The 8,201-nt window shown below is 41.1% G+C and overlaps 1 pseudogene; it reads right to left on the reverse strand.

Moving 5' to 3' along the window:
* Positions 1–525: 525 nt before the first annotated feature.
* LOC130871195 (pyruvate kinase PKM-like) lies at positions 526–2,341 on the reverse strand (annotated as a pseudogene).
* Positions 2,342–8,201: the final 5,860 nt, after the last annotated feature.

Here is an 8,201-nt window from a genome sequence, read left to right on the forward strand (position 1 = left end):
AATCCCTTTCCCTTACTAACATTTATGGGAACCAAATATCCAAAAATAAAGGAAGTTAGTGTCTGAAGGAAAACATGTAGAGAACGTTAAGTCTCAAAAAGGAGATTTTCCTAAAACTTTGATGTCTAAATCTGTTGGGATTTCTTTTTTTTTTTTTTTTTTTTTTTTTTTTTGCTTCAGCTGCTGTTTATTGACACTCAGGTGGGCACTATAGCAACAGGCCTGGAGATGCCGCACAGTAGAATGGAGGTGGAGCGCAGGGTGTGACTGCAGTGACAGCTGAGAAGTGCGCAACGAGCAGTGGGGGAGGCCAAAGCTGTTGGGGAAGCAAGTCCGGCCCTGGGCCAGAGGTTATTATCTACACAGGAACCTGGGCCCTGGGCCCTAAGCCCCTACTCTTGCTGTCTCCTGACTCCAGGCCTGGGAGTTCTCTGGGCAACTTTCTACAGGAGCAAAGTACACAAGAGATGTTGCTGCCCCTTTGTGATAAAGCCAGAGGGTTTCCAATTCTGCATTCCTCTGGGCTCTATTCCATGTTTCAGCAACAGTAATTTTCCCGGGTGTCCCAGCCCACCAGCGCCACACTCTGGCCCAGAGTGAGCACTACAAGCGTTGCTGGCCTAATGGATGGGATGAGGGAGGGGATGGGACAGGGGCTAGAAGAGGGGCTCCAAAGGGCCATCAAGGCACAGGCACTACACGCATGGTGTTGGTGAAGCCAGAGCCAGGACGCCACCCAGTCAGCACAATGACCACATCTCCCTTCTTGAAGAAGCCTCGGGCCTTGCCAACATTCATGGCCAAATTCACACGGAGGTCTACATCCTCAGCCCAGGCGTCCTGCACTGCATCCTTACACAGCACAGGGAAGATGCCAAGGTACAAATGGGCCTGGCGAGCTGTCTGGGGATTGCGCGTCACAGCAATGATGGGCGCACGCGGGCGGTACCTGGCCACCTGGTGAGCACTCCTGCCAGACTTGGTGAGCACGATAATGGCCCCACTGCAGCACTTGAAAGAGGCCTCCACAGCACCCACGGCAGCAGCTTCTGTGGGGTCGCTGGTAATAGGCGCCAGACGGCGGAGTTCCTCGAATAACTGCAGGTGGTAGATGGCGGCCTCTGCCTCACGGGCAATCAGGTGCTGCATGCGAACGGCCTCCAGAGGGTAGTCCCCTTTGGCGGTCTCCCCTGACAGCATGATGCAGTCTGCTCCATCTAGGACTGCATTGGCCACATCTGGGGCAGGGCTTCTTGATCATGCTCTCCAACATCTGTGTGGCGCAGATAACCGGCTTCCCAGCTCGGTTGCATCGTCCAATCATCATCTTCTGAGCCAGGAAGACCTTCTCTGCAGGAATCTCAATGCCCAAGTTGCCACGAGCCACCATGATCCCATCACTGGCCTCCAAAATCTCATCAAACCTGCGGACGCCTTCGTGGTTCTCGATTTTGCTGATGATCTTGATGTTCTTGCCCTTCTCTCCCAGGACCTTCCTAACCTCATGCACATCAGCTGCCTTGCGAATGAGAGACGCAAACACCATGTCTACATCCTGCTCCACCCCAAACTTCAGGTCCTGGATGTCCTTTTCTGACACAGCAGGGAGGTCCACAGCGGCTCCAGGGAGGTTCACCCCCTTCTTGCTGCCCAAGGAACCACCATTCTCCACCTCTGTCACCAGGAAGTCAGCGCCTTTCTCCTTCACCTGCAGTGAAATGAGCCCATCATCCACGTAGATCTTGCTGCCCACTTCCACCACCTTGCAGATGTTCTTATAGTCCAGCCACAGGGTGTTCTCGTCACACTTCTCCATGTAGGCATTGTCCAGGGTGATCTTCAGGGTAGCTCCCTTCTTCAGCTCAACTTCTGCAGTGCCGCTGCCTTTGATGAGTCCAGTCCGGATCTCAGGCCCCTTTGTGTCCAGAGCCACAGCAACAGGCCGGTAAAGAATGGGATCTGAGGCGAAGCTTTCTGTGGCTGCACGTACGTTCTTGATAGTTTCCGCATGGTACTCATGAGTTCCATGAGAGAAATTGAGACGAGCCACATTCATTCCTAACTTGATCATCTCCTTCAGCATCTCCACAGACCGGGAAGCAGGACCAATGGTACAAATGATGCCAGTGTTGCGGGCCGTGATGGGTGCGGAGTCAATGTCCAGGCGGCACATATGTTCCAAGAAGGTGTCAGCCATGGCTGCATGCAGCTGCTGGGTTTGAATGAAGGCAGTACCTGCTTCGCTGTGTGGCTTCGGCATGGTTCCTGAGGTCCTCGGGCGTACTCCGGATCCTGCAACGATTCCCAAGTCGGACGACTGAAGGGTCGAGACGAGTCTCTGGTGTGCCCTGTTGGGATTTCTTTTTTTTTTTTTTTTTTTTTTTTTTTTTTTTTTTTGGTTTTTTGAGACAGGGTTTCTCTGTGGTTTTGGAGCCTGTCCTGGAACTAGCTCTTGTAGACCAGGCTGGTCTCGAACTCACAGAGATCCACCTGTCTCTGCCTCCCAAGTGCTGGGATTAAAGGCGTGCGCCACCACCGCCCGGCCCTGGGATTTCTATTTCATCATTTTCATGGGATATAGGAAGAAAAATCAGCATTCCCTATTTCATATTTTAATTCTTAAATATACAGCTAATGAAAGACTTGCGCTTATCCAATAGTTATACTGTGTGTTAGTAAAAGGGTATAGATTAAATGTTTTTAGTCAAGTATGAATGGCTAATGTAAAATATTAGAACCACTTATTTGAATGAATAGGGGAGGGGCCTTTAAATTTCAAGTGTAGTTCAACTACTATCCATTCAGGCTTTGATCCCCACACTATCATACCATGATTTGTTTTCATATAAAAAACAATGAAGGCAAACAAGTCATGGTAATATACGATTATCATCCCAGTCTTCGAGAGTCAGATGTCAGAGGAATGTGATTACAAGCTAATATGAGATATTTAACAAGACTCTGCTTCAAAATGAAACAAAAAAGAAAAGAAATGAAGGAAAGGAAAATCTGAGTATAGAGACTCTCAGTTGTAATTCCAGAATTCAGAAAACTGAGAGAGGAGGATTGAAATTTCAAAGAAGGCCTAGAGTCCAGAACGAGTTAAAGGAGAGAAAAAGAACAGAAGCTTGGTTCTAAACATAATACTAATATTAATGAAAACTTTCAATGTTTTCTGTTTCATAAGATGGAAAACCTGGGAATGTATATGATCTTCTTATCTTCTTTTCAGAGGTATTTTGGGAAGTATGACTATACTGATGGGCCCATGAGAGTATAGTTTTCATACCTTTTCCCCTACTACCTGTTGTCTTTACCTCCTAATAGTCTTTGAGACCATATCACCAGCCTCCCAAAGAATAACATGTCTATTCAATAAGTAAAGAAAAATTGATGAATACCACAGAGTCTCATGTTTATTTTTATGTTCCCAGTTCTCAACATGATTTTATATTTCATGAGCATGTGACATAGCAGAAAGAGATCGTTTTGGTTGCAACAATTTGCCTTAGTGTCTGAGGATACCCTGGCTTGCTATCACCTAGAGAACAGAGATGAAAAAAAATTATAGAACAATCTATGGTACAAAATATAGTCTTCTATAATAAAGAACTATTTAGCCAAAAATGCTTATAGAAATAAAGTTGGGAAACCTCATTCTATGTTTCTGTACAGGTAAAGGTGTCTAATTTGTTATGTAGCAGTTATTACTTGCCATTATATTGTGAACATTTGTATAATCATTCTGATATTTTCATCATATCAACTCATCTTACATATATGGTTAGTTTATCTTACAGTCTTATGGCTTTTTCTTAGTGTAAATACTAGCTATAACACTCTCTTCCTGCAATTGTTTGAAAATATTCAGGAATGCAAACCATCATTCCTGTAACCATTAAAATTATTTCACCAATTCAGTTTCTACAAATCTGAAGGGCTACACAATTAACCACAAAGGGGTACATGAGGAATTAAATTTTAACAGATTTTTAATCATTTTCAATGAATTTTAAAATCATCCTGCATTCTCAGTATCCCTGAGACTATTTTTGTTGTTTATCTGTCTCTTCAGATGCTTTATGATGTGCTTTGTATGTTTTGACACTTTAATCATTAAATATATTTCAGTCTATCATATATTAACAGGGGCTATTGAAATAATAAAATGTATTCTACTTATCATATATTTGGGTAATAAGTAAAAGGAGAACTATCTTTATTGGCAGATTGATTTAAGAGAATTATATTACAAAGATAAAAATGTTGATCAATGTCCCAGGATGTCCTGACTGCTGTTTTGGCTTTAGTTCCATAAGCTATATGTTTTTCAGAAGGTAGGGCTTCTTGGACAATGATCTAATTGCTGTTTCCTCATGAAGCAATAAGGCTTCATTTGAATATGACATTCCATCTGTTAAACTCCTTGAAATTTCAAATAAACAATCTGAAAGAAATCAATCACCATCCCTCAGCATGTTCTCTAAATTTCAGGGATTCCTAGGAGGCTACAAAATTGAGTGTGATCACCAATTTAAAACTGCAGTTCATTGACAAGATAGAATGAGGATAGGAATAATGAGTTATCACTAAATAAATGGAACTATTTGCGAATAAATTTCTAACTCTGTAACCAGTTCCTTAAACTTCTGAAATTTTGATGTCATTTCAGAAGTTTTTATGGATGCTATTAGTGTCTTCTCCAGATCCCACTACCAGGGACAGACTCATCCATTAGCAGATGTAGATGTTGCATGATGGGAAGTCATCACTTCTCTCTAAAGGAAATAATTTAGTTGTTTGGGGGAAATGCAACAGGGTCAGAAGCACATAACTGCCTTCAGCTAGTCAGTACAAATAGGACTTTTGCTGTTCTTTAGCTGAGATTCATATTCTTTCCAGACATTTTCTTCATTATTTGCTCAAATTTCCTTGTGCCTGTATGAGAGCTTTCCTTCAATTAAAATCTCTAACAGAAATACTTGTCTCTGGCTTTTTTCTTGAAAGCTTTCCCTAAAATTTCAAAATACCTACCAATAGAAGAATGAAAATTAGTATTTATTTATATTGCATTTAATATTAATCACATCTCTCTAGGAAGCTATAAAATTCATAATTACTATTTACTGGTAATTTTCTCAGTACAAGGCAATAAAAAATTATTTATATTATCAGTTATTATAGCTCCTTAAATGTATTTTCTAGTAGTTTTTTTTCAAATCTATTCTTTTTCTTCTCTTTCACTACTTCTCTTTCTTTTTCTTATTTTGTTTGAATATAGGGTGTGAAAGATGGCCTACACAGCCTAGAATCACTTGAGAGATTCTGTATTAACAGAATGCCCAGATGAGGTTTGCTGTTACCATGTCTATAAGGAATTACTTTAATTGATGATTGATGTGAGGGTCACATCATCCACTGTGGTTACCTCCTTCTTTAGGCTATGCTGATTAAGAATGCAAGTCATGATGAGCAAAGAAGCAAACCAAGAAGGCCTGTTCATTCATGGTTGCTGCCTGGAGGTTCCTATCCTTCAGTTCTTAACTTGATTTCTCTAAATGATGGATGTTGATTAATCACCGTGTTGTTTAGTATTAAAACACTCCGAACCAAAGAAAAGTAGAGCAGGTAAGGGTTTATTTCCTTCTACAGGTACCTAGTCACTCAACATAAAGATTGTTTTCTACTTTGGGCTGTAATCCCTGTTAAGAGGATACAAGAACTGAATTGTGAAACACAACAAATGGGGAGTAATTTATGCAGATTTCTCTTCTATAGGCATTTCAGACAAAGGAACAGCAAGTTCAAAGTTCCTGAGTCTAATTCATAAGGCAACAGGAAGAGTTTTTGACTGTTAGGGTCCAAGATTCTGAGAATAACACATGTTGAGGACCAGGTTAAAGTGAGCCAAAATTTTATTCAGAAAAACAGATATCAAGAAAGCAGCAAGCCTTGGGCTCCATACTGCGTCCACAAGTCAGGCTCAACAGCAAGTTTTACAGGGGAAAACCACAAAGGGACAGCTCCGCAGTCTCATTGAATCATAAAGTAATAGGGAGAAGCAATTGGGGACTTGCCAAGGTGACACTTAGCTTGAGATTTCTATGGCTTGGTGATTCTGACTGGCTATGGGTCAACTATTGAGAAAAGGTGGAACTCTTATGGTTTACACCTATGAAGGATTAGGTGGACTGCAGCCTAGCCTCGGGAAATTGTGGGGCAACAGCTCAGGGCAGAATGGCAGAAAGGGAGAAACTGTGCATAATTGATGGAGGAAGGTCATTGGCTAATAAAGAAACTGCCTTGGCCCATTTGATTGGCCAGCCTTTAGGTGGGTGGAGTAAACAGAATAGAATGCTGGGAGGAAGAGGAATTGAGCTCAGATGCAGGACAGCTCCTCTGAGAGACAGACGCTATGCTCTCCTCTCCAGAGCAGATGCGATGAAGCTCTGACCCAGGATTGACATAGGCTAGAATCTTCCCGGTAAGCGCACCTTGGGGTGCTACACACATGAACAGAAATGGGCCAAGCAGTGTTTAAATGAATAGAGTTTGTGTGTTGTTATTTTGGGGCATAAGCTAGCCAGGCAGCCATGAGACAGGCTGTGGGAAGAGGCCCACAGCTCCCCACTACACATAATAAAATGAAAAATTAGGACCTGAGGTGTGGGACAAATAGAGGTTGATAAAAGTGTAGGGGAAGCCCAGCCAATCACCTTGCTTGAAGGGTGGAATCCCCTGAGGTTATTATTTACTTATTAATATTGAGGGTGTGCTCCCTGCCTTCCCTTCTGTTTTCCCACTCTTCCTTGGAACCTTGGTTTTGTAAGTTATTCCCTTCTTCCCCTCAATAAAGGTGATATTAAAGTTAAAAAAAGAAGGATTAACTGGTTTGATTGGATGATTGGTATTTGTGAATTATTGCTTTTAGAAAATTGTATTGGTACTGATTTTTGTATATTGATATATTGAATATTGAATGTGAGTATGCTTCTACCTCTATTTTATAAGAGTATGTTTATACCTCTGTTTATATTGTATTGATATATTTACCATATTGCAATGTACATTTCTACCTCTGATATTATTTATGTAATGACATTGTTTACAGTTGGAGATCATTGTCCTCATATATTGCACAGTTGTTTATTCTTTTAGTCTTCAAGTTAGATAGGTATCGAGAATTATAAATATATAGTCATATATGTTTGTCATATTTATATTTAGGATACTTAGTACAGATACTATAATCTTCAACCTCTTCGAAGAACTGTAGAAAATGGCCCTTAATCTAACCTAGAATTCCTTGCCAGTGAGACACAATCACTCCCGGCACACCACTCTACTCCCGAGAGAATGTTGAGCACCAAAGACACTCCACTGGGTGCTTGTCTTCTTCTTGGCACAACTGGCCTTCGGGCAAAAGAAAAGACCATACTTCAACTACTGACAAAGATACAAAATATCCATAAGTGGATAAAATAGGATTGTCTTATCTTGCCAAGGCAGGGTAGGATAGTTCTAAAAAAAGTTTCTTGCATTTGATAATGATATGTCAGTTATGTTAGGCCTTAGACAAAGTTGGTTGACTCAACATTGCAAATGAGACTTTGGGTGACTGCCCAGGTAGTCAGTTGTCTCTGTCATTTGTTGCACATTTTGGAAATTTCTCGTTTGTTCTTCTTGGTTGCTTAAGTAATATTACTTCACTTTCTCAGATCTTTGATGGAGTTGAAGATTAGATAATTGTAGTTATTCTCTACATTATTTAGACTCCTTGAAATAGAACGTTTAGTAAAACTTTTGTTATATGTTTCTTGCTCAATATTGTTTGTTATTTGTAATTTTATATTTATTATTTGTTCCTATTGTATATCGTTGTATTTGGTTTGGTTCTGTCTTATTTAGACAAAAGGGGGAGATGTAGGGGAAGCCCAGCCAATCACCTTGCTTGAAGGGCAGGAACCCCTGAGGTTATTATTTATTTATAAATATTGCAGGTGTGCTCCCCGCCTTCCCTTCCGTTTTCCCATTCTTTGTTGGAACCTTGGTTTTGTAAGTTATTTCCTTCTTCCCCTTAATAAAGCTGATATTAAAGTTAGCCTGATTAATCCTATTTGCTGATCAAATATGCCGCATCATAAAAGAGACACCTCTTTGGAGGAAGAAACCAGATAACAAAGTGCAGATTGCTACACTAG

Source organism: Chionomys nivalis, chromosome 3 (assembly GCF_950005125.1).
Source record: "Chionomys nivalis chromosome 3, mChiNiv1.1, whole genome shotgun sequence".
Lineage (NCBI taxonomy): Eukaryota > Metazoa > Chordata > Mammalia > Rodentia > Cricetidae > Chionomys > Chionomys nivalis.